This window comes from Callorhinus ursinus, unplaced genomic scaffold, assembly GCF_003265705.2.
Source record: "Callorhinus ursinus isolate GAN/ISIS: 27379988/994484 unplaced genomic scaffold, GSC_fseal_2.0 scaffold2, whole genome shotgun sequence".
Lineage (NCBI taxonomy): Eukaryota > Metazoa > Chordata > Mammalia > Carnivora > Otariidae > Callorhinus > Callorhinus ursinus.
The window spans coordinates 18025962-18052552 of NW_027397064.1; the positions used below are offsets into that span (position 1 = coordinate 18025962).

Sequence of the window (26591 nt, forward strand, 5' to 3'; positions counted from 1 at the left end):
CTCTCCTCCTGGCTTTCCTGCCCTCTGTTTCTCCGGCTTCTATCTTCCCTCAACAAGCATCCATTGAATCCTTGCTAGATGCCAGGCGCTGCCCTGCTCCTTTCTGGGCTCTGTGTCTTTCCCTGCCTCCTGGCTGCCTGCTTCTCTCCCTCCTGCCCGCCCCTTCGGCCTCCTGCCCTCCCCTCCCCCAGCTCCACAGGCTCCAACACTGGTATTATTCAGTTTTATGAGAAACCCCCAGGCCTACCCCTGAACGGACCAACCGCAACTGGAACCAGATGTGCAGTCCTGCACTTGGGGATGGGAGGGAGGGCGGGTGGGAGGAGTGAAAGGGGCATGGGCTGGCTTAGGAGGTGGGGAGGGGAGGGGGATGGGAGATGGGAAACCCTGGGAATCCCTCGCCTGCTTTGGCTCAGGGGAGGAGGGCTGCAAGGAGGGGGGGGGGGGGGGGGGTGCGAGGGGGGGGGGGGAGAGGGGCTAAGCAGACTTCTGTAGAAAGCAGCTCACTCTGTGTGAGTGTGCACGTGCATGCGTGCATGTGGGGCAGGGGGGAGGGGGGTGGGAGGGTGGGGCAAACACTGGGGAAAGCCCCGGGGGGGGGGGTGGTGGGGGATGATCAGCTACGGGACAGCTCTTGGAAATAAAGGGGAAGGCTATTCTTTTGCTTTGAAATCCTCTAGCTCCTTGACTTCCTGTCTGTGTGGTTTCTAGAGACTTCTGAATTGGTCCTGGAGCAGGAGGGCTGGGAGAGGGGTTGTGTTGGGGCAGAGGATGGAAGGTGTCACCTCCAGTGGCTCCTTGCAAGCAGCTGAGGCTGGCATCTCTCAGAGCCCCCCCCCCCCCCATCTGCTGCAGACCTGCGGTGGATGGGATGTGCCTGATCCTCATGTCTTAGCATGGTCAGTTTCTCTGATGCTCCATTTTTTCTTTTTTAAAGATTTATTTATTTGAGAGAGAGAGAGAATGAGAGATAGAGAGCACATGAGAGGGAAGAGGGTCAGAGGGAGAAGCAGACTCCCTGCGAGCAGGGAGCCCGCCCGATGTGGACACGATCCCGGGACTCCAGGATCATGACCTGAGCCGAAGGCAGTCGCTTAACCAACTGAGCCACCCAGGCGCCCTGATGCTCCGTTTTTTATACAGCTTTGAAGATAAAAGTCTGCCAACAATCGTCTTGGTACAGTGTTGTGCTGAATCAAGCATTTAAAAGTGCTCTTTTATTCCGTTTATAACCAATCATCCATCCATCCATCTCTCCACGATTCAGTTATTCATTCTGCAGTCGTTGAGAATCTGTATGCCCACCTTGTGCTGGGCATTGAGCATGCTAGGGTGGAGGAAGGGAATGATGAATAAATCTTTGCTCAGCTCACTGGGAGATCTAGAAGTGCATGCAACAAGTGAGTATCCTGGCATTAATGTATGACCAAGAGCCTTAGGTGTTCAGAGGAAGGGACAGTACCCGCCAAATGGTGCAGGTGCAGAAGGACCCAGGGAGGATGTGGCTTTTGAATTGAGGCTTGAGAGACAAGAGGGAACTGTGCCCTGAAAAGGCTCAGAGGTGGGGCTGTGTCACAGGGGTCCTTCTGCAGAGCTGGGACTCGATCTGGTAGGCAGTGGGGAGCCCCGGACAGTTTGGTGTCGATCAGGGTGACAGTGGGTGTGGGTTGGAAGGAGGCGATGGGGAGGACGACACTGGAACCAGATGTGCAGTCCTGCACTTGGGGATGGGGAGCTGCTCTGTGGCCCAAGATGGGGAGGGGGGTTCCCCCTTTTATGGCAGACTCCCCATCCACCTCTAGAGGAGCCCCGATTGCTGACATGGAATCTCTCACTTCCCTCACCTGACCAGGGCTGTTCCAAGCCCCTGGGCCGCCCTTGGTCTGCAGGGGGGTGGAGGTTAGCAGGACGAGGCATCAAGATTCACCTTTGCCCCAGAGTTGGGGCGGTGAGGGCTGGGCAGGGAACCTAACTGGGCAGGTCAGAGGCACATTCAGTGGGGCACGTCTCTCCCATCTCTGTCTCTGCTAGTACCCTCACCCTCATAGACTGAGGCCACCTTCAAGGCTGGTAGGTTTTGAGATGCTGGCATCTGGAACCCTGGGAACCCAGACTCTCCACCTAGGAAGGGCTGAAGTCATCTTGTTCTGAAGGCAGGGGGTGGGCACAATGATGCTTCTGTCTCCACAGGGTCCTGGGAAGGTGCCCCTCTTCCTTGAATCCTCAAGGTTCTCACTGTCACCAAAGCCAGAGGGGTGGGGTGGGGAGGGAAAAAAACCCTCTGAAGGTTTGACCATTGCTGGCCCCAGATGCCCCCAGATCTTTCCTGAGGCTGTTTGTCCCTCCTCTGGACTTTCCCTGTCACTTGACTCTTTGGAAAATTGAAGCCTGGGGAAGGATTTGGCTGAATTAGTAAAATTAGAGTGTTAGAACTGGAAGACATCTTGAGGACCTTTGGATTCAAACTCATCTGACAGCAGGGGAAACTGAGGCTCAGAGTTGCAGGTCACTGGCCCAGGACCTCCCACAAAGGCAGCCCAGATGAGGAAGAGAAGGGCCTTTCCGTCTCTGGAGGGCTGAGTGGTGGGGAGCTTGGCTCTGGAGCAGGGCTGTCCGAGGCTGAGTTTGCACTCAACAGTGTCCTGTGTGGTCTTGGACAAGTCACCTAACCACTGCAAGATCACTTTCTGCAGCTAGAATAAGGGCGATTCGAAGATTAAGTGAGAGAGAATATTCTTTAAGTGCCTGGCATGCAACAGGTGTGCAGAATGATTTTTCCCTTCTGCTCAAAATAATCCCGCCTGCTTCCTTGCTCTTATTTATCTGGTACTTCAAGCTTTTCAAGTCATGTTTCCCCTGATATTTGTAATTATAAAAAAAAAAATTGTGCATATAGAAAAGTTGAAAGGATTATATGGTAAACTCCCTAGATTCTGTGATGAATTCTTTGGTACATTTGCTTTATCACATTTCTGTTTATCTCTCCATCCATCAGTCCGTGTTATTGTTTGATGCATTTCAAAGAGAGCTGAAGCATGCATCTCATTAACTAGAGTTCACTTCACATTTTTAAAAAAAGATTTTATTTATTTACTTGAGAGAGAGATAGCAACAGAGAGAGAGAGAGAGAGAGAGAGAGAGAACAAGTGAGGAGGAGAGAGAGAAGCAGCCTCCCTGCTGAGCTTGGATTCTCCATGTGGGACTCAACCCCAGGACCCTGGGATCAAGGCAGATGCTTAACTGACCGAGCCCCCCAGGTGTCCCCACTTGACATCACTTTTGAAAATACAGTCACAAATGCCTTAACTCAGAGAAAAAAGCAGGGACTGTTATCCCAGATTTGACAGATAAAGAAAAAACAGGTTCAGAAGTGAGATTCTAGGTCTCCTGTCACCAAATGAATTGGGATTGGCAGAGAGCAGGGTGCGCTACAGAAAGTGGGAGTTGCTGTTCTTATGATTATCATTGTCAGTCATTGCCATCTGATCAACCGTCCTTCTCCAGCCGGCAGCCCTTTGGCCATTTCTCAGCAGCTGTGTTTCTTCCCTGGGGTCCTGGACCTCTTGGCCACCTGTCCCCTTTCCCCATTTCTGCCCCCAGGCCCTCTGACGCCTCCCTGCAGGGCCCGGGGAGGCTCCTGGGCCGGTGGCTGAAGCAGGGGAGGCTGCGCTTCTGGGCACGCGGAGCCCCAGGCGTGTGCCTGCCACCCAGCCGCTGAGCAGGGAGCCGGGAGCCCGGAGCCAGGAACTGGGAGCTGGGAACTGGGAGCTGGGAGCTGGGAGCTGGGAGCTGGGAGCCGGGAGCCGGGAGCCTGGAGCCAGGAACTGGGAGCTGGGAACTGGGAGCCGGGAGCCGGGAGCCGGGAGCCGGGAGCTGGCTGAGCGCTTCAGGGGTTAAAGGAGGCGGCAGTGGCGGCGGCGGGCGGGCTGCTGGCTGGGGCTCTGGGAAGGAGGGGAAGGAGGCGGTGCGCCGCTTGCCCGCCCGCCGCCGGGGGAGGGAGCCGGGTGAGCAGCGCCCTGGCTCAGTTGCTCCCAGCAGTGGCCCTGGGACCAGCTCCGCTCCCTGCTGGCTCCTGCCTGGACACAAGGCTCACTCACGCCCTCCTCTTGGCAACCAGCTTCTGGCCGGCCACAGCTGCTGCCCTGTCATTGCCCACTGCCCTGTCCCCTGAGCCCAGGCACCCACCCCACCCGGTGGCTCTTCCATTGGCAAGGTGAGTGGTGTGTGTGTGTGTGTGTGTGTGTGTGTGTGTGTGTGTCCTACTGATGCTGTCAGGACCACTGATCCTGTAAATTAGGGGAGGGGGAGGTCAGCCCACTCAGTCACATGTCCCCGGGCTAGGCTAGCCCCTGGAGGCCAACGGAGGCCAACCTGTCAGTTCCCTGCCTTCGGGGTCTGGTGCTGGCAAGGATGTCCGCGTGCAGTTGTCCCTGCTCTGAGACCCGTAGCAGGAGTTTCGTTTGCTGGGGAAGTTGCTGGTGTCAGTGACTGCTTGAGACTGAGGCCAGCAGGGTGAGAGGGCGAGGTTGGGAGTATGAGTCTCTTCCCCTACCTGCTGCCCATCCCAGGGTTGCTCGGAGAGGACCACGAGACGTGAGCCTGGGCAGTTTTTCCCTGCCACCCGCTGGAGCTGCTGCTGGGCCCTCCTCCTTGGGGCTCTCCTTACTCCCACCTCTCATCTCCCAGAGGGCCGGCCAGGCTGCGAGGGAGGGTGAGGCAGGCCTGGAAGGGTTTCCCCGCTGCACCGCCCTCAGCTTGGGTCCCTGGGCACACGGGCACAGCCTGGCGTGAGTGCCCCCTGCTGCCCTCCCCCAGCCAGCAGCTCTTATCCCCTCCTCACCCCTCAGGGCAGAAATGGCTAATCCAGGTGGTTAATGAACAGACACACACAGCTGCCTTCTACCCCTCTCTCCTTCCTCTCTTCCCACCCGCATCTCCTCCTCTGACCCTCTGGTGCCCCGCCTGCCACCCCTTCCCAAGTGGGACAGGCTCTGCAGAGCTAACCTCAGTGTCTGGCCCCCACCCCCCAATTCAGGACCCGATGTTTTTAGGCTGGCCACTGTCCTCGAAGAGCAAACTGGGAGGGGGTGACCCAGGGGTGACCAGGAGAAGCCTGCTGTGCTCCCGAGCTGGGCTCCCTGCAGGGGTGGGATGGGGTTAGAGGACAGGAGGGGTGCTGGATAGGGGAGGGCAGGACAAGCAGCCGTGGGATGAGGCTCAGAGGAGGAGCTGGAAACCAGGGTTCCAGAGTCTTTGGGGACAGGGGTTTCTCTTCTGGAAGCTGCAGAACTTCTTCCATGTGGCAGAGTCAAAGCAGGGAGGGGGGTCAGGAGGGCGTGGGGAACACTCTCTTTCCTTGAGTCTCTGCTGGGCCCCTTCCTGAAGCTGACTGGGTGGGGTGGGGACCATTGTGGCTCAGACTTGGCCTTAAGTTGCTTCTAGCCCTGCCAGCTGGCGGCCCCTCCTGTCTCCCCACCCTCACTTGCCCCCAGGACCTCAGAGCTTGCTACAGCTGAGTACCCCCCCTCCCGCCCTGACCCCTCTGGCCCAGGGCTGTGGTGGGGACCTGGCTCCGCATGGGGAGCTGGGTGGGAGGGCTCTCACTGGGATCCCAGGTGGGGAGGGCCTCTGCCAGTCTACGGGACCCCCAGAGCTGGGGGCCAGGACTCTGATCCGGAGCTGAGAATTATCGGGTGGTGGAGGAGGCAACGTGGGACCCTCTGCTTCCAGACGCCTGCCTCTCCTTCTCTATTGCTCACTCTGTACTGCTCCATACTTCACCTTCCTCAGAGCCCCGGCTCAGAGTCTCCCATGGGGGTGGCAGCATCCCGAATCGTAAACACCGGGAGCTGGTGGCTGGGCGGAGGGGGGCTGGCTGGGGTGTCGGTGAGTTCGGAGCCGACCTTGCCGATGGGTGACCATCTCGTCTCTGACGGACTATAGCAGCAGACCTGGATTTTGGGGACTTCTCAGTGCCCTGTTTGTACTGAGGTAGGAACAGGAAGCAAAAAGGGAGAATGGATTTTTGTCGGGGGAAGGAAGCTTGGCTCAGGTTTAACGAAGGGGTTCTTAACCAGCCTGGCTGGCCAGCTGGAGAATGGGCTGCCTTGTAAGGTAGTGAGCTTCCCGTCCTGGGGGGAGTTCAGACCGAGGCTAGAAAACAGCTTGGAAGGATTCCTGAGCTGGGATGCGGTTAGGAGAGATGACCCTGATGGTCTCTTGGGATGCCGAGGTCCTGGGATTCTTGGAGTCAGGAATTCTCTGACACCCGGAATGGGGGAGCTGGAAGGCGGGGGCCTCCAGCCTGGGGCGTGGGCACTGCCTCTTATTCCTCCCTGCCAGTGTTTGGGGAACAGAGAGCCTGATGCTCTCCCCTCGCACCCAATGCTCACTCTCCTACCAGGTCTGCCCCAGCTGCTTCCTGCAAAGATTCTGAGTTTCTTCCTATTTTTCCTGTCTCACCCTGAGCCTTGCCCTGCTGGTTAACCCCACGAGGGCCAGCACAGATGGAAGGGGCGACCTTGCCCCCTGCCCCCTTCATTTAGAGCCCGGGCTCCCAGCTGAGGCGGCCGGTGTGTGAGGATTAGGGGCAGGGGTGTGCTTTGAGGTTTGGCAGCACATGCCCCTGCCCAGTTTGTCCTCTGCTACCACCCCTGCACCCCAGGGGAAGGGGCCTCCCCAGGCTGCCTGGAGATAGTGGGCCAAGGAAGAGTGTCAAGATCTGAGATGCAGAAGGTCCCAGGGGTGGCCCTTGCCTGAGCCTCAGTTTCCAAATTTGTGACATGACACAGAGTGGTCAGGGCAGCTTGAAGTGGTTTGTGTAAGTCGCAGGGGGGTTGCGAGGGAGGAGTGTGGGAGGAGCAGGTCCCCTCACTCCCTCCACGCCACCTCTCCAGACCCGTTTTCCTCTGGGGTGGGTGCCAGGCGGCAGGAGGAGAGGCAGGGTGGGATTGGGGTTAGAGGTTTCCAAACACCACACCCCGGGAGGCTGGGGTTTTTCAGGATTGGAATGTCAAGGCGGGCTTCTGGGCTGGGCTCAGGACCCACCAGGGCTCCGTCCTTCCTGTCCCAGCCTGCGTCCCCCCACGGCCCCCGTGACTCCTTTTCTCCTTGGTGGGGAGAGTGAAGGAGTAGGGTCTGAGGTCACCCCGGTCATCCCCCTGCCTCCAGTCGGTCCTGGCTCCATCTGAGGACGAAGTCCTTTTCAGTGTCTAACTGGAGTCCCTTGTCCCGAGCCGGGACTAGATGAGGCTGCTGCATTAGGACACGCTTTCCTCTGGTCCAACAGAGACCCCATAGAGGGGCAGGAAGGTGAGATGCTGAGTGTGCGAGCTGGCGTGGACGGCAAAGGCTCTCAGCTGCAGGCCCTGGCTTATTGGCTTATTTCTGGGGCCACGAGTCTCTGCCTAGAAAGGGAAACTGAGGTCCGGCGGAGGGACGTGTCTTGGAGGGGGGCAGAGGAAAGCCCTCTCAGTACTGGACTCTGAAAACAGCAAGTGGGCGTGATGCTGGGGGAGGAAGAGAGGTTTTCAGAGACTGGAGGGACTATTGTCCCCAGAACTATATTCCCATGGCCCTGGCTCTTAGCTTTCAAAGCCATTAGGTACACAGAGGTGTGGGCACCAGCGAGCTGGAACGAGGTAGTCGAGTGGTGGGGCTGCCAGCCTTGCAGGCCATGCCCACCTCCCTGGGTGCTCTGCTCCATTATGCAAGGTCACACCTGGCCCTTCCTCTCCTTTCTTTGCTCGGATTGCCTGCAGCACTTTCCCAAGAGGGGAGGTGGCAGGTGGCATGGCTGGGTCCCTTGCCTGCCTCAACTCAGGTTGAATGGCCTTGGCCATCTTCCTACTTGTCCACACCTTGGTTTCCCTCAGAGGGATGGTCGGTCTCCGGAGAGCTGGAGCTTTGTGGGGTGGGGTGGGAGGTGGGCCCGAGCCAGTCCCCGGTGCTGCCTCCTCCAGGGCTAGTCTGGGCTCTGTAATCCCTGCCTTTTTAGGGCTGGAGGCTTGTAGCTCAGGCCTGGGTGTTCTGGGAGGCAGGAGGGACTGGGCTGGGAGGGCGCAGTCCTGGGGAGCCGATGAGCAAGGAGGGGTGATGGTAGTTTCTGAGCAGAGTCCTATCCTGCCACCATGGTGCGGGGGAGTCCCAGTTCGAGGTCCAGCTTCCCCAGAAACCTTCCTAGGCCTTCTCCAGCAGAGAATATGGGACCCCCCTCAAGTTTTCCCTGCAAACTTCCCGAGAGCTCACCTATCTTCTAGCTGGATGACAAGCTTCTGGAGGGCAGGCCCGGGCCTTTTGCCTCCCTGGTGGTCCTTGCCATGCCTGCCACAGTGTGCTCAGCACTAACTGACTGCCCGATGAGGGGCACAGGAGTGAGGGATTTAGACAGGGCCTGGGGAGGATTTGCTGGGCCTGGAAACAGGGCTGTGTTGGCCAAGAGGTCTGGAGTGAGGCAGAAAATGTGACTCTGAAAGCCAGACTGCTGGGGCTCGACTCAGGCCAACCCTGTTTATTAGCTGTGTGGCTTTGGCAAGTGACCGAACCTCTCTGAGCCTCGGTTTCCTCATCGGGAATGGGGAGTAAGAATTGTACCTGTTTCCTGGTGTGGTTGTGAGTATCAAATGAGTTAATGTGAAACACTTTGAGCAGTGCCTGGCACATAGTAAAGGATCGATAAATGTTAGTAATTGTTATTATTACGGGTCGTAGTGATGGTACTGGTGTTTCTCCAGGAGCTCAATTCTGGGTAGACTCTTTTCTCTCTCTTGTGGTTCTTCCATCCCTGAGACGGGAGGATTCTGGGACCAGAGAGTGGAGGAGATGATGGCATCATTTTCCCTCAAGGAGACCCAGCATCAGAGCCCAGAGAGGAGACCCCCCCCGCCCCGGCCCATGTCTGTCTCTCCCTCTCTGTGAGTGGGGAGAGGCGGGGAGCTAAGGGGACCTCCCGAGACCTTGTCTGCCCAGGGGAGCTGATGCAGAGCTGTGTTTATGGAGGACTCTGAGAAAGCTGCCATCACTGTAAACAAGATGCCTTATTATAAACCAGTCCAAGCTCCCCTCCTTGGATCCTATCCCATCCCTTGATGAGAGTCACTGAATCAGAGACTCCCAGGCCTGGCAAGGACGTGGCTGGCCCAGCCTCCAGGCAGGCTTACTCTTGACCATGGGCTATACCCATGGGGGTGGCGTCTCTTTTAAAGTGGAATCTCCAAATAGCTGCTGTCAGTTGCTGTGTCGTATACCCGCTGGGTCTCTCTGAAGTCTAACCAGCATCCCTCTTGCTGCAACTTTAAGTTCAGTCCCTTGTTGGTGGGAGGTGGGGGAGAACCATGCCCAGCCCTTCCTGAATGCCACAAAGCTGGGAGCTTTGAACCCGTGGTAGGGGCAGGTCCTGGCCACACTCGCTCCTCATCCCAGGCCTCTGTCCTCTCTGGGGTCCTCCACTTTCTGGTGCCTCTGACGTTCCTCATTAGCAGGGGTCAGCCCCCAAGGCCTGCCAAGCTGCACTCTCTACCTAGCCCTGATTCCCACCCAGGGAGGCTGGGGTTGCTCCAGGTCGGGGGTGAGCTCTATTTCCGGACCCCTGGCCCGCCCAGTTGCAGCTGCAAAAGGCATTAAGCTTTTTTTTTGGAGAAAGAATGGGTTTGGGTTGATGATGATGACATCTGGGGAGGGTTCCTGAGCTCAACCCGGCCCTATCTCGCTTCCCCTCCCCAGCCCCTGTTCACCTCTGCTCCATTTCTAGGCCATTGCTCATCTAGAGGAGGGGCTCGCCTTTGGCTCTTGACCTTGACCAGACCTGAGCAAATCAACTGGCTACAGCAGCCCTTTATGGGGAGCAGTCTGTGGGTTAGGCCCTGGGCTTGCTGCTGGGGTGGGGGGTTGAGGGGCGGGCACAGGGCTCAAGGGGAGTGTAAGAAAGGCCCAGGGCATGGGGAGAGCAGTGCTCTTGCTCTGTTCCTGGATTCTGGAAGAGTCCCTTCCCTTGCTGGGCCTGGTGTCCTCACCTGTCGGTGAAAGCCTGGGGAGGTGCAGGGGCTAGAAGAGTCTATGATTGCATCTGCCTGCCAGAATCTCCCCTGGTCCCAGGCTGCGAGAACTTCACCTTGGATTGACCTTGCTTCCCTCCTGCCCCGCCCCCACCTCTGGCAATCGCTGGCAGGAAGTCCTGCTGATTAGGGGCCTAATCACCGGCTGAGACTCCCAGAAACAGCCGAGCTGGTTGAGCAGAGAGGGGCAGGCGGACGGGCTTGGGGAGAAGCTCCTGCCGAGGGACACGAGCTGGGTGTTGGGCTGTGATGGGGGGCACTTGATGCCTGCCTGTGACTGGGGGTGGGCTTCTTGGGTGCGGGCCATGCCCAGGCACCCACAGTGGAGGCTGCGTGGCGGTGGCTAAGTCCGACCGGGCACATGAGGCCCCTTATTATTCACTTCAAAGCCTTTTTGGGGCACTGGCCCTATGCCAGGCAAGGTGCCAGGGGCATGGGGCTGGAAAGGCCAGGGGGACATGGTCTAGAAGGAGTAGATGGAGGCTTTCTGCCAAATGCAGAGGCAATGTCAATCAGGAAGCAATGTACACGAGCTGGTGGAGTGGAGAGAGCTTTGGAGAAGAGGTGCCATTGGAGATGGGTTTTGAAGGTTGAGAAGGAGTTCTGCAGGAAGCAAAAGGGACAAAGAATTCTTCAGGCACAGGGGAAAGGCATGCACAAAGGCACATGTCATGACGGATCAGATAATGTCCCCCACCCTGTGTTAGAGTCAGACAGAATGCTCTGTCCCTCCCGGCTCTGCTGCTTGCTAGCTGGGTGGCCTTGGGCCGAACCTCAGTGTCTGCATCTGTCAAATGGGGGTAGATATTGCAGCCTCCTAGAGCTATGATGGGGATGAAATGAGATCCTCTCTGTGAGGTGCCCCACTCAGTGCCTGGCACGGGATAGGCCCACAGGAAGTGGTGTGCGTGGGAAAGGATGGCTTTGGGTGAGCCTGCTGGTGTTGCTTGGGGTTCAGCCATGGGGGGTTTCCTGGGCCAGGTGAACGAGGGAGCAGCCGAGCACTTTCATGTGGGGAAAATGTGATGAGACTGTTATTTAGGAGGGTGATTTGGACGGCTGTGAAGGCTGTACTGGCCAGGGAGATCCAGGAACAGCCCATAAGCCAAAGCCCTCAGAGTCCTCTGTGCAAATTTCTCAACCCCAAGCTGGGAAAGCTTCTCCTGCCATCGCTTCATCTCTCTGGTCTTCCTTCCCACGTGCTGACCCCCTTTTCTGCATCGGGAGGCTGTGGAGACCCTGAAATCTCCGTCCTGGGAGATCTTTCCGGCCACGGGAGAGCCCTGCTGTAGCAGGCGGGAGTGAGGGTAGACTGTAGGCTCTGGCATTTCTAAGGAATCGGGAGGCTCCTTTGGGGGCATCCTTCACTGTCTGCCTGGCACACGGTGGGCCCTCCCTCTTTGTTGAATGAACGAACGGGAGTGTCCCCGAGTCAGGGTGGAGGAGCCTGCGCTCGGAGGCCGAGGGTTTGCGGCCTGACCATAGGCGGCCCGGTGAGTGTCTGGACCGGGGCTGCCTGTCCAGAGCCACTAGGACTGTTGAGTGTCACCGAGGCCGGCGGGGTTGCAGGAGTTCCGTGATGGTGCATGGATGAGGAAGCAGGGATTTCGGGAGATTTAACTTGGAGCGAGGCCCTCTCATGAGGCATGGTGGGGAGGAGGGGGGGTCAAGATCAGACGCTGTGACCACACTGTGGGTTTCAGTCTTGACCCCAATGCCAGTGCTTTATTTACTCATCTGTCAAGACGGGAAATAAATAGAACCATGCCCAGCACACAGGCCATGCTCTGTGACCCTTGGTTATTATTATTACTATTGTTATTTGTTGGTGCAGAGGGAGAGAGGCAGGTAGGGGCCTCTCGGCAGGGATGAGTGCCCCGAGCAGGTGGGAGAGCACAGGAGAGACGAGGCTCCCCGGGAGGCTTCGAAGGCTCCTCGGTGCTTCATGAGCTGCCTCGAACCCCACACATCGGGCTGTGTCTGATGTGACCAGCTGGGCTGAACCGGGTGTGGGAGCGGAGGCCGCGGCCAGCCTGGATTCCAGGCCAGAGCCCTGGGAGAGCAGGGCTGAGCCGGGGCGGGGGGTAAGGGGAGGAGAGGTGAGCAGAGAGGAGGCCAGGACTCTCCCAAGTCCCCAGCTGGGACCCCAGGAATTCCTCCCGTCATGTCCTGCCAGAGGGCCTGGCCTTCTAGCTCCATGGCCTCCGGAAGGCCTGTGGTCCATCTCCCGTCTGCCAGGAGACTGTTCCTGATGCTCCATCACTGTTCGAAAGTGATTGCTCCCCACGAAGCACGGTTTAGCTGCAGCTCCTTTCTTCTCTTCTCATCTGGGCTTCAGCTCTCCCAAGTCCAGTGGCTCGGGATAAGCAGCTGCTTTGCAACAGGATGACGTGAGGGTAGGCTGCAGGGGCCTGCTCCGACCAACTCCCTGTGGGGTGAAAGGACTTGCAGTGAGTGGAGGGACTGGTGGCACTGGGGCCAGGTGCCCTGCTTCCAGTCCCCCTTTTGCACTGTGTGACTTTGGGCAAATCACGTCCCCTCTCTGGGCTTCAGTTTCTTCGTTTGTAAGATGAGAGGTTGGCCTTAGGAGAGCCCTCCGTTTCTCCAACCAGTGCTGACATTCTGCAAGGCTGCAGATCTTTCTGAACAGAAAGGCTCTTGTTCTTGGGGCTGTCCAAGGAGCCATCCAGCATGGATGTGGGGGTCCTGGAAGGTCTTCAGGCATCTGCTGGGAAGCCAGCTGAGATGCTGGCAAGGTCCCTTCTAGCCCTGGGACTGGAAAGCTCTTTGCCCAGTGACCACTCATCCAAGCAGCTCCGTTTCTTGGAACAGAGAGGAGGCTAACAGCTGTGTGGGTTGAGTGGGCCAGAGTCTGTGGGGCTTGGTCCCAGTGACTCAGGTGGAGATGCGCTGGCAGGATTGGGGCTAGCGAAGCGAGGGTGGGAACCAGCCAGATCCTCTGGCTCCCCTTGGCCACTCTCAGGGAACAGAGTGGGAGTGAGTGATGTGCTGGGGGGCAGGGTGCCGAGAAGAGTGAGTAACTAACTGTTGTGAGTAATGGCCCAGTGTCTCTGCTGGGCAGGTGGCTCCTAGGCTGCAGAGCTGTCTGAGGCTCCGGAAATGCTCCCTGGAGGCCCAGCCACTGAGTCACCGCAGTCTGAGCCCCTTAGGAGCTGGGGGTCCAGGCTGGCATGCCCACCCACCTGCCCCCTTTGCCTCTCTGTGCCCCTCTGCATCAGCCCCTCTGCCCAGTGATCCTGCCACGCCCTCTAGGCCACACAGCTGCCCCGTCTTGTCGTCGAAGCACCCCGGTGACTTGGGTTGCCTGCAGGGGTATAGATTTGCAGTCTGGCTGTCCTGGGTCTGAGTCCCAGCTCCAATGCTCATAGCTGTGTGACCTTGGGCAACTTACTTTTCTCCCTGAGCTTCTTGGCCTCATACGGAAAAGGGAGATTTGGCTGTTGTACGTACCTTTGAAAGGGTTCAACGTGATGCCGTGTCTGCAGTACACAGTGCCTTCTAGGGATTCGGGTAATTTGGTCGTCCGTCAAGCCCTAAACTCTGTTTTCCTCCTCTTCCCCACCTCCACCTCTAAAATTCCTGCTCCCATGCCTGTGTTCCGCGATTTCTAGGATGTTTATTCTCCTATCAGCTCTGCCCCACGGCTTAGTACACTTGCCCTCCCGTTTCTGACACCTCCCACCCAGCTTCCGTCAGTGTGTCTTGCCCCTCACCTGCTCTTCCAGAAGGATGGGCAGGGTGCAAGTAGGGGGGAGAGTCCAAGGGGAAATCTGTTGCTGGCCCTGCTCCCATAGATAGGCTGGCTCTTGGGGGCACTTTGAGATCTGGGTGAGTATTCAGACTTGAACCCCCGTGCCTCTGCTGGTTTGTGCTCTCCCCTCCTCCAGTCTGCCCCCCGTGGATCATTCCCCGCCCTGGCTTCCTGAGATGAACTGTGCCCCGGGACCCCGTCCCCCGCCCATGGGTGTGCTGGTGGGGCCGCTGTGCAGGAGTCAGTGCAGCTCTGCTTGGGGTGGGGCCGGCAGTACCACGGAGTGACTTTGCATCTGGTGCTGGCAGGGTTCCCGGGGGCTGTGTCTGCGCTGTGTGTGTGTATCTTGGGGTGTGTGAACTGTGCGTCTGCACCTCAGCAGTGTCTCCGGGTCCCCGGGGTCTGTAGCTGATGTGAGCCCTCTTCCCTGTCTAAAGCCCGCCTGCATTTTCTGAGCCAGATAGAGCCGGGTCTTCCGCTGCCCCTCCCTTCAGCAACCCCTTCCCTCCAGACCTGGTTTCAGATGCGTGCATCTCCGAGAGTCTCCCGGAGAACAAGGAAACATTGCAGGGGGAGGGTGGATATGCGTCAGATGCAGCCGAACAATGCTGGTGACAGCCAGGCCTCCGCTGGCCTTCAGTGCTGGCCTCGCTTCAAGTCTCTGCTGCCGGCTAATTGGGAGCCAGAGGGGGCTTCCTGCGCCTCAGCCACAGATGGATTTAAAGGAGCAACATGGGGCTGGGCTGCCCTGCCCTTGGGACTCCTGCTTCCGGGGCTCCTGTTGCGGTCCATCAGAGCAGATGGGGTTCCAGAACACCGGCCCTTGCCCTGCGCTAATTGTACAGATCATCATCACGCTAACTCCTCCTGGTGCCGCCGTCTGGGGCCCAGGACTTTCCTACGGGAGTGCCTTTGCAGATCACTGAATCTGAGGCCAGAGTCGAGAGCTCAGGGAAAAGAGGTGGATTTTTTTTTCTTTTTGATGGGAATCTCTTGCATTGTACGATACTTTCCCAAGTTCTGACGTATCGGTGGATGGAACCTTGTCAGTCAGCTACCTCTTCTCACCTGGTATAGTTCCTGAATTCTTCTGCCAAGTGGGCATAAGAACAGAGCCTACCTCACAGGGTTGAAGTGATGATTTTTTTTAAGATTTTTTTTTTAAAAGATTTTATTTATTTGAGAGAGAGAGAGAGCGAGCATGAGCAGGGGGAGGGAGCAGAGGGAGAGAATCTCCACCAGACTCTGAGCGGAGTGCAGAGCCCGATGCAGGGCTCCATCCCAGGACCCTGAGATCATGACCTGAGCTGAAACCAAGAGTCGGACGCCCAACTGACTGAGCCACCCAGGCGCCCCTGCAGTGACGATCTGATGAGCTGAGATACATGCAGCCCTTAGCATGGGGCCCGCACTGTGCAGTTTACTGCTCTGGACATGAAGACACGGAGGCGCATGTTGGCAGCGGCTCAATGGAAGGAACTACCGTGCCCTAAGCGTGCGCTGTGTTCCAGGAGTTTTTAGTGGTGTCAACTCAGTCAACTCTATTTGGTTGCACCCTGGAACGTAGGTCTCCTTATCCCCATTTTCCAGACGAGGAGACCACCTCGGGGAGCTGCAGGAAGGGGCGGGCTGTGGCAATGTGGAATTGGAAGCCGTGCGCGACTCCCAGCCCAGCGCTTCTTCTCCCAGCTCTTGCCCTTTGGCTGGAAACTCGTGGCCTCTCGATGTGTTGAGGAATTTGAAAGGAGGGATCCTTAGACAGAAGGTGTTAGGTGTGATCTTTCAGAACGGTATCTGCTCCCAGCTACGGGTTTTGGGTTAGATTCAGAGCTGTCTGCCATCAGGTGATGGGACAGAATGACCTGCAGGGGTCCAGGGAATGTAAGAGCCGCAGATGGGCTTTGAGGATGTAGAGTTTTCTCCTGGGTAACATGGGCTTGGGTTGCCTTTCACCTTGTTCTTTCTTTGCGTGTCCTTCAATTTTTTTAAAAAGAAAGTAGGTAGACACTGGGAGGGATTTCCTGATTGTCAGCAGCATGGGGCAGTTTGGGGAGCCTCAAAGTTTCTTCAAATTTGAGATGACTTTTTTTTAAATAACATTTGGTATTTCCGAAATTGGTATGCATCTTGCAATTGGAGCGCACATTTGGGGTAGCATTTTTTTCCCTCTCAAAACCTGTTACCCAGTGGATGGGGCCCCAGGCAACCAGTAACACCTTTAAGATCAGGAAACAGGGTGGGAAGGGAGAGAGGGGCCAGGAGGTCCTGATCCTGGCCCACGAGCAGACGCTGGTCTAGTCTAAGAAGGCAGAGGGACCCTCTGGTGTTGGTGTGGGTGCGAGTGTGGCCCCCAGCTCCAGAATTGTCCAATTTATGGCCTGGCCGAGCCCCACCCTCTCCTCACCCCAGCCCCTTTCCTCAGCCTCCTTTGCCACGTCCCGGGGCTGCTGGTGTGCCTCCTGGCAGTTCCCGAGCCCTCTGACTCCCCTGGGTTTCCCCCTTGCTCTTAGCTGTTTTTCCCATGCGTCCTTCCTGCCTCACTGTTCTGGCACAGTTTCGGGTCAAAGACTTTTGTCCCTGCAAGTTCTCCTCTAGGGACAGAAACCCTCTGTGGTGAGTGAGGGGGGTTGGGTGGGCAGTCTCCTTCTGGGCGTAATTTCTGGAAAAACAGATGGATTTGAATCCCAGTGAGATAATAACCCTCTTCATACCTTCCTTATAACAGTTAGTTACTGGGCCCTTTTATAATTCCCTGTTTACATGTGGGCCTCCTCCACTGGGCCCCAAGTTCCCCTCCTGGGCCAGGCCATGTTTATTCATCTCTGTCTCCCTTGCTAGGAACCTGGCACCGAGCAGTGAAGGCAGGGTCTTGCTTCCCAGGCCTGTCCCCCACACCACCCACGGGTCCCCTAGTTCCACAAAAACCTTGACCACAGACCACAGCCCTTTCCTTGACCAGATTCTTCGAGGAACTTCCTAGAAGCTATGTTTTCTGTGCTGCAGGCCATGTCACCCCACCCCCTGCTTCGGAACAAATGGCCCCTCTCCAGGAGGGGAAGAAGAGCTGGGGTTTTCCCTGGGCTTTGGATCTCAGGAGAAGGCAGCTCTGAAGTCTCCCTTTCAAACTGCCTGTTGACACTTTCACTTGTACAGCAGAGGCCCTGCTTCCTCAGAGGCCTCCAGGCTGGGCCCCTCAGTGGTGTCTGGCTTCTCCATCTTCTCCTGTCCCCTTGAAGCTGTCTTGGTGGCCTCTCTCCTCTGCACCCGGCCCTGGCTCAGAGCTTGTCTTGCTTTGGCAGCAGCTGCCTATTTTGGGTCGGACATTTGGCCTCCAGCCCTGCCCCTCTCCTGTGCCTTCTCTCACTGGCTCTGGAGGCATTGGGCTACTCCAGAGCCCCTGGACAGGTCTGTCAGTCCAGCCCTCCAGACCTTGCACAAGGCTCCCCCTTTGACCTGCTTCCTCCATTTTGCCATGTGCGCCCCGGGCCCCGCGGACCGGTCTCCTCTCTGTTCTCCCACGGCTGATGTCTCCCCCGCCCCACCCACCTCAGAGGCCGTGCCGTCCACGAAACTCTTGCTGTGGCCCCTGACGGGTCAAGGTGGTGGGGTGCTGGGCACGGCTGAGGCTTGGGACCTTGGGCGAAGCGTGTGACCTCTCCGAGCCTCATCTGGGAAATGGGCTCAGAGCATGTTAGATGGAACAGAATTGGACCTGAAAGGGGGTTTCTCTGCCTGGAGCAAGGGCTTGGAGGCAGAGAGGTGGGGAACGGGGCCTGAAAGAGAGAGACCCAGCCAGGTCCCGCAGGGCCATGAGGACCATATTAGGGCATTTGGACTCTGTCCCATGGAGCCAGGAAGGACTTCAGGCAGGGGAGAGACAGGACTGGCTGTGCATTTTAGAAATAGTTCCCTGGCTGCTGAGTGGAGAAGAGGTTGGAGGGGCAGGACCTAAGGCAGAGACCTGAGTTAGGAGGTTCTTGTAATAATCTCTATGGTGCGGGGTGGGGCGGCTTGGAGAGATATTTGGGCAGAAGAATTGTCCAGCCTTGGTGGGAAGGAGGGGAAGGAGAGTCAAGGCGGATGCTCAGGTTTCTGGCTTCACAACCTTGGGTGGCCCAGGGTGGGGGAGTGGGGTGGTTGTCAGCACTGAGCGGGAGAGGAGTGAGGCGGAGGCAGCGTGGGGGTAGGGCTGTGAGCCCAGGATGCTGATCGGTGGCAAGCCCTGGGCCCAGCTGTGCCTTCTTACCCTGCTGGTGCTTTCCTGCGGCCCCACGTGCCCCACCCTTGTCTATGGCTATTGCTCAGCCCCTCTGGGACCCCTGGTTTCCTCTCTCGTGCTCCCAGGGCCTGGCACACCGTAGATGCTCAGTACAGGTTTGCCCGACCTCAACTTTTGTGCTTCTCCTGCTCACTGGGGTTTCATCATAAGGAGGCTGGCCTGGTTGCAACCTCAGCCCTCCTGGAGTCACTAACTGTGGGTGTGGGTAAGTGTGGCCCCTGAGCTGGGGTCTCGGCTTGGGTTTAGGGGGAGGCACATCTTCAGAGAAAATGCTCTGCCACCGGCCGGGCCTCCAGCGTGGGCTAACACGGGTGCTAGCTCACGCCATCCTCCAGAAGGGCTCTGCAGGGGACCAGCTTCCGTAGGTGGAGGCATGCTGGTTCCGTAGCATGCCCTGCTAGGTCCACCGCACCCCCCCTTTCCTGTGGCTTCACCTTCTAGCCAGGCACAAGAGGGGCACACCCGGCTCCCCACCTCGTGTAGGGTTGGGCCGTGCAGTCCGGCTGCTGCGTGTGGGTGTGGCCAGAGGTCAGGGAGGTGTTTGCCTGCAGAGAAACTTCCCTGTCTGGAGAGCCCTTTCTTGAGCGTGTTACCAGACCTAGAGACTGGCAGTGGGCGGGGTGGGCCAGTGCGTGGGGCCTGAGGAAAAGGTCCTGAGACAAGAGGGGGGACTGGGGAGAAGGGGGCGCTGCTGGAGCTTGGGGAACAGGTTGATTGGGTCAGTGGTTCAAGAGGCATGTGGCCCAGGAGGGTTTGGGTGAACCGTGGGGACAGACGTCCTGGGGGCATTGCCCAAGTCGGCCCTCTGGGACTCTCCTCTATTTCTTGTCAGAGTTGGAGCCTGTGCTGGGTTTGGAGAAAGGCCTGGCCCCTGGTTCTGGAGGGGACTCTTGCCTGGGACATGCCCTACCCCCCTCAGCTCGAGGTGTCCCTGGGAACAAGCCCCTTCTTGCCTCCAGGAACTGGATGCACTTCCTTTCCTGATCCTGAGCAGAACTCTATATAAGGGAAGGAAACAGCTGAGCAGGCCAGGAGCGAGCTCTGGTGAGGACAAGCAGCCTGGAGGGGAGGGCACAGGCCTGAGAGCAACTACCATCTCTTCTCCAGGGGCCCCTTGCCCAGGGCCTGGGGCTCAGAATGGAAGGCCAGTGTCTTGAGCCATTGAGCCATGCTGGGGCTCTGCCTTTTGCTGCCTGGACCTTGTCCTTGCTCCCCGCAAGCCCCCCGGCCTGAGGCACTCTGTAGCTACCTGACTGCTGTGTACGCTCAGTGCATGCTCGCCTCCCACCAGGCTTCCAAGCCATCCTTCGGTCCACTTGGCTGGGCCTGCCAGCCTGCCTTTGCCTGGCTCACCGGGGCTGTCCATGGCCTTCTTGCCGGAGCCTGGAGGACTCGTCACGTGAAGTGTGAGGTGCTGGGCTGGCCACAGCTGAGGGGGTCTTCTGGCTCTTTCCTCAGTCATGTGGCATGGAGGCTAGATCCTCTGGGGGGTCATGATCTGTATTATTCTTGACCCCTGTGGTGTCACCTCAGTGACCAGGGCTCAGAGGTAGTGGCATGCTGGCCACAGGTTCCCCAGGAGGGGCCCAGAGGGTGAGCAGCAGCTCCGGTGGGCGGGGGGGGGGGGGTGGGGCGCGGGTCCACTTGCTCCGTGCAGGGAAGGGAGGGAAGAAGTCGGGGCAGTGGTGTCCTGTGCTGTGGCTGGGGGAAGAGAAGGCAAGGCTGGAGGTCAGGGTCTGTCCAATGTGTGTTTTGTTAGGGTGGAAATGAGGACCTCTTGGTTTTAGGGTGGGCCCAAGTGGCCCGTTGTCTGTGGGCTTTGGGGCCCCCCTTTGTTCCTCCCCCTTCCCATTATTATTAGTGTCATTATTACCCATCTTCTGCCTGCCTTAAGCTTCACCCTTTACTTCTCTCGGCTCCCTCTCCCACTCAGGCACCTTCGAAGGGTGGCTCCCCAGTGCCAGCATCTAAAAGTCTTAACTTCTCTGCTGGGCTGTCAAAGTTGCCGGTGGTCCAGCCTGGAAAGACGGTTTGCAGCCTGTCCTCTTTCCCTTTGTCTCCTTCCGTATGTCCTTTAGTGTCCCTCCTCCTCCCCTTCCCCCACCCTGCGTCCTAGCCAAGGGGGACTTGTAGGAGTTCTCTTCCTCCATGCCTTGTTCACATGATCATTTGCACCTGAAATGCCCTTTCCCCATCTCCACCTTTTAGAACCCCATCCACATACCGGGTGAGCTGTGGGCTCTGGACCAGGGGCTCTTCCCGCCCTTGGGGCTCTTAGAACTGTCCTGGGTGAGACGCCCAGCAGACAAAAGCAATCTGTCCTGGCGGCCTGGCCCAGGTGTCCTCTCCTCTGTGGACCCTGCGCGGGACCCCCGAGTGCTCTCTGCACTCACAGCCCCTGGCACCTCCATCCGGCCATAGAGGCAGCGTGGCGTGCTGGGCAAGGTGGGCATTGGAGTCAGGCGGACCCCGGGGTCTGTCACTTAGCGGCTGTGCTGTCTTGGATCTCACAGGATTGCCGCGAAGATGGCTTGACATGAGGGCACTGGTCTCTGCCTCCAGCAGGTCCCAGGGAGTGAAAGGGATAAAATAGTGTGCCTGGTACACAGTGAGCATCCAGAGAAACCTCAGCGACTGCTGCTTCTCCTTCTGCCGTTCCTTCTCCTACGAGCTGTTCGACTTTGGGCAATGGCTTGACCTCTCTGAGCCCATGTGCCCCAGAGACCTGTCATGAAGACTAAATAAAATGTATGTAAAGCACCCAGGTCGGTGATGCACAGTAGGTGCTCTGCAAACCCTACTTTCCTTCCCTCCCGTGTATTTCTGGGTGTCAGCTGAGATGGGGGCCTGGAGTTGTGGAGGCAGGGACGTGGAGGGGGTGTCAGGCAGAACCTCGGTGGAAATAGCCTGCGTGTCCATCGAGGATGGGCGGGTAAACACGGTGTGCTGGGCTTACGCAGTGGATTAGTATGCAGCCTGGAAAAGCAAGGCAGCTCTGTCACACGCGGCCACATGAGTGAATCCTGAGGACATGACGCCAAGTGTGACTGTTGCTGGGGCACCTCTAACAACACACCGCATGCTGGGTGGCTCACACAATGAATTCGTCTTCACCCACTTCTGGGGGCGGGAGCTCCAAGGTCCAGGTGTTGGCACTTCTCATTTCCTCTGAGGCAGATCCTTGTGTCCTCGCGTGGTCTTTGCTTCGTGCATGTTCCCCTAGGAACTCTCTGTGGGTCCTAATCTCTTCCTATAAGGACACCTGCCAGATTGGATTAGGGCCCGCTGATGGCCCCGTTGTTAACTCCATCACCTCTTTCTCTCAATACAGTCACGTTCCAACGTCCTGGGGATTAGGACTTGCAATGTGGGAACTTGGGGAGATAGAACTCAGTCCAGAACATGAAGGAAATAAGACAGACTCAAAATGCTGTGTGATTCCTCTTATGCGAGGTGCCTAGAATGGGTAAATTCATAGACACAGGAGGTAGCTTAGAGATCCCCAGGGGCTGGGAGGAAAGGGGGACGGGGTTCTTGTTTAAAAGATGTGGATTTCTTGTTTGGGAAGGTGACAAGGTTCTGGAAATGGGGAGGAGAGACGGTTGTGCAGCGGTGTGAATGCACTTACCTGCCGTTGAAATGTACTCTTAGAAATGGTTAAAATGGTAAATTTTATGTTGTATGCATTTTACCACAATAATAATAATAGAAAGGACTAGCTAAAGATAGGGGGAAAAAAAAAAGCCCTTCTGCTCAGGATCGTATGTAATGCTAGAGTCAGAGACTCAAGTGGTTCTCAGTTTTGGCTGGGGCAAGGCGGTTCTGTCCAGGCCCAGGCTCAGGCAGACGTGGGGAGCTCCTCAGAAGGGCTGGGAAGTTTAGGAGCCCGGGGTTTGATGTTAGGGCCGACAACTTGAGGCCCTGAGGATGGGAGTGTCACCCAGTTGGGGACCAGGTCTCACCGCTTGCACATTGGTGAGGTGATGGGGGCCGTGCCAGGTGGGCGCCTGGGTTTCCTCTTGCTCTGCAAAGAGCATTGCCTGAAGCCCACAGACCAAGATTTCACCTGCAGCGTGCCCCTTCCCAGCTGACTGAGCTGCAACAAGTGTCATGATCTCTTCTAGCCTCCGTTTTTTTTTCATCTGTGAAACGGAAACAATATTACTGACTCTGCAGGATGGGAAAGGCTCAGAGAGACAGGCATATGGCAGGATTGACCCCGGCACCTGGCGCGTAGGTTCTCAGCGGTGGCGGTGATTTTGACCACTAGTAGTTGCAGGCGCCTCCCTTCCTTGGGTCAGAGTGTCCTGCATCTTCCCACAAGTGCTTAGTGTGCAGCTACTGTAATGTGCTGGGACAGTGTGATGAACGAGAGTATTCTCTGCCCTCAGGGCCCTTGTTTTCTAGCAGTGGAAACAGATTACCGACAACAAAACAGACACCTGTTTAATTGCAAATTGCAAGTGTGTGTGTGTGTGTGTGTGTGTGTGTGTGTGTGTGTGTGTGTGTTTATGACTTAAGGGAGCCGGGGGAGGGCCTCTCTGTGGTGGTGGCATTGGAAGCCAAAGCCAGAAGGCTGGGAGGGAACAGCATATGCAGAGGCCCTGAGGAAGAACAGAAGAACAGAGCTAAGTGTGCTCGAAGGACTGGGAAGAGCCCACCCTTATGTGTGGCTTTAGGTCCTGGACAAGGGACGGACATGGAGTGCTGGTGGAGAGAAGGACAGGGCCCAGGTCAAGCAGGGAGCCCTTGTCTGGCTAGCTGCAGTCTGATGCATTCAACCTCGTGACCTGGGGGAGTCTCCAAGGGTGTGTCCCGTTTTTGGCATTGTGTCCAGGGACCTTTGAAATTCAGAAGATGTTAGTGGGTGGGGGACTGATGAATGCCAGGCATTGGTAACTCACCCCCCAGCTGCACCCCCAGCTCTCTACCTTGCAGGCTCCAGAGCCAGCTTACCCCTCCACAATGGCCTTGGACAAGTCATCACCTTTTCTGTGCCTTCCTTTCTTCATCTGTGAAATGCGGATAAGAAGTCTCTGCCCCAAACATTTTGAGAGCTTAAGACAGTAGCAGACCGAAAGCCACATTCCAGGGGCTGTTGCCCTGGTCGTTGGATAGAGCTGTAGGGACACTAGTGTTTACGAGAGCATCAGCATGGCCTAGAGGACGGGAGTGCATCTCCGTTGGGAGCCGGCCTGCTGGGTTCACATCATTGGATCGCTTATCGACCTCCCCATGCCTCAGCCTCCTGGGCCATAAAACGGGATGTTGAGGGTTGTTGTAGGGATGAAATGAGGGAACTTAGGCTGAGTGGCATATGGCAAGTGTGATGGGGGCACCTGCCGTTGCTTCTCCTTTGACTGTTGCGTTTTTCCAAGGGCAGAGACTGAGCATCAGGCCTGCTCAGCCCGCACTGTGTAGATGGGTCTGTGGAGATATACCAGGGGAGGAGGCTTACCTGAGGCTGACCTCCTGGGCCTGAGCCCTGGAATCCCGCACTGCCAGTGCCCAGGAAGCCAGTCTATGACAGGGCTGGGACCCAGAGCCCCTGCAGACACCCCAGAGTCTGCCCCCTCTGTGGAGAGAGGGTTCCTAGCTTGGGTCCCTATGGGGCAGTGGGAGTGGTCACTGCTGACATTGGGAGTGTGGGGCCGTAGGGCACGGGCCACAGAGTGGCAGGGGGCCCTGGCTCTCCCTGGCACATTCCAGGCTCCTGAGAGGGTGGCCAGGGGCCAGGGTGCCGGAGGGAAGGAGAGAGCCTTTTAAGGAAACATTTCTCTGCTTACAAAAAAAAAAGAGAGACAAGAGACATTGAAACACACAACAAAGTTAGTGGGCTGGCCGGCTGGCTGGCCTGGAATGCACAGCTGGGGGTGGCGGGTGGAGGAGCTGCTAGGGGGCAGCAGGTCCCGAGGGGCACCCAGACCACAGGCCCCGTGGCTGGGGGTCCACCGCTCCTCTGCAGAGCTCAGGCCTTAGGGGCAGCTCTGCCTCAGGGGAACAGGGAAGCGACCTGGGGTCGGGACACCTGGACCCCCGTTCTTTCCACCACTGCCTTAGGGTGGTTCTGGAAGAGAGGCCCTCCCACTGTTTCAGAGGACACTGTCCATTCTGCCCCTGCTTTAAATGGATCCATATCCTCTGCCCGGCCCCGTCAATCCCCAGACCCTGAATGGAGACTGGAAACCCCCTCGTGTCACGGCGTGGGAGACAGTGGCTGTAGATCAGACTTGCCCAGGTCTGGAGGCCGTGGCCGGAGCCTGCAGCATCCCTCCCCCTGCAGTGTGGTCCTCCACTCAGGTTCCCAGCCCCGCCCGAGCCCCAGCTCCAGCTCTCAAGGAAGGAGCAGAGGAGGGTGCTGCCCTGTGGATTGCACCTGCTCCCACCCAGGGCCTGAGGGACCCATAAATGATAGAGTGGTGGCAGACACTGGGAACCCGGCCCCATGCGGTTGAAACCTATAGCCCCTGAATGGGGTTAGGGGCAGGAGGGTACGGGGAGGAGGCCACTGCTGGATGCAGGACTCCTGCCCCTCAGGTGCCTGGGGGTGGCGGTAGTGTCCCCCGTGGCTGAGACCTTGTCTAGTGGGCAGGGCAGGCAGGGAACCCTGCAGGCCACAGCCACCTCTGGGACCTTCCCTTCCTTCCCAGTCTGTTCTCCTGGCATCCTCCACCCCACCCCAGGCTCTGTCTGCCCCAGAAACTTCTAAAACAGTCACTCACGGCTCCATGCTTGTGTGTATCAAGAACCCTGAACTTGGGGGAGCATTTGCCCCCATGTTTCCTCGTTCTCTTGAACTTAAGGGAGGAGTTTCCCTTCACATTTCATTTTGGGAATCAGAATGCCTAGGTTCAAATCTTCACCACTTATCAGCTCTGTGACCTTGGGCAAGGTGTTTAACTTCTCTGTGCCCCCTTGCACCTCAACCAAAGATGTAATAGTACCTACCTTATTGGGTTGTTGAAAAGATTAAATGAGTTAATATGGGCCAAGCATAGATAATAATGCCTGTCATTCCTATAGTCCGTATTCAATGAATGTTAGCTATTATTCCTTTCTTTTGGCCTCATATATGAGTCTCTCAGTAGTCTCGGAGTAACGGTGAGTACAGGGCGATAGATACTGAGACTCAACTCAGGCTTCTTTGCTGGAGAATGAGTTGGGGCAGGAAGCCCGTAACAGGACTGGATCGAGAACCCAGGGATGCTAAACACCCAGCTTCTCTGCCCCTTCCAGAGCTCAGGGCACACCATCACGTGAGTCTTGTCCCCTTCTGGGCTGGTGTGTCAAGCCTGGGGATCCCTTGGGCTGGTTGGAGGACAGAACTGGGTCAGGTGGAGGGAGGGCCTGGCTGAGGGTGGCTTCTTGTGAGCAGCCAGCTCTAGCCGAGCATGGAGGCTGTCACCATCACCGCTCCACTGGGGTGGTGGCCGGAGCAGGGGTTGCCCACTTTTTGAGGAGGCAGCAGCCCCCTCTTCAGCAATCTGGGGCTTGTGCCCACACACCCTTATGCCCGAGGGAGAGCCTCCCCTTAGTCCCCTCCGTGGGCCCCTTGGGTTGGGAATTGGAGCCAAGATTGAGGTATGAGCTCCAAGAAAAACGTGTCCCAGCTAGAAAAAAAGAACACACTGAGTCTCTGATAAAGGGCCCTGCTAATTGTCAGGGTAGTGGTTTGGCTGCCTGTCCTGGGTGGGGGATGTTATCTCAGGGGAGGGAGAAATGCAGCCCTCCCTCCCCCCTCCCTCTGTCTGGAGGCCCTGTTACCAGTCCCCACCCTCCAACAGAGAGGAAGATGAGGATGGTGTTAAGAATAAAAACTTGCCCATGGAGAGGGTGCTTTCACCCCTCAAGGCTTTCTTTGGAAGAACTGGCAGGGGCCTTTCACCATCCTGCTTCCCACATGCTGTGGGGACCCCAGACTCTGTCTGCAGCTTTGGGTGAGATGTCCTGGCATTGGGGAGAACCTCCTTTCTCAGAGGTCTTAAACATGTTTTTAAAAAATGTAAAACAAATCTTAGCATATTGTAGAACATTTAGAACGTAGAGCAGAGAAAAAAAAAAAAATCCTTCTTCTTATTACCTTAACCCATTGCTATTTAAAAAAATCCCGGTGCACTGACCTCCAGTCTTCTGCATATTTTTCTACAGAGTTAAAAAATTGTGTGATATACGGGGGCGCCTGGGTGGCTCAGTCGGTTAAGCTTCCTACTCTTGGTTTCAGCTCAGGTCATGATCTCAGGGTCTCAAGATCGAGTCCCGCATCGGGCTCTGTGCTCAGCACAGAGTCTGCTTGAGATTCTCTTTCTCCCTTTCCTGTGCCCCTTCATACCATGAGCATGTGTGTGCGCACTCTGTCTCTCTCGATCAAATAAATAAATAAAATCTTAACAACATCTGCCACACTCCCTCTCCCCAGTGTTATTGCCCGAGGGATCCCCCACATGGCTGCAGAGTGTTCCAGTGACCTCTCCAACTGGAGATGGTCAGT

The 26591-nt window shown here is 57.2% G+C and overlaps 1 protein-coding gene across 8 annotated transcripts in view; it reads left to right on the plus strand.

Moving 5' to 3' along the window:
• The window catches only part of TNS1 (tensin 1), a 223792-nt gene that overhangs the window by 84400 nt on the left and 112801 nt on the right, over positions 1-26591 (plus strand). The window lies entirely within an intron of this gene.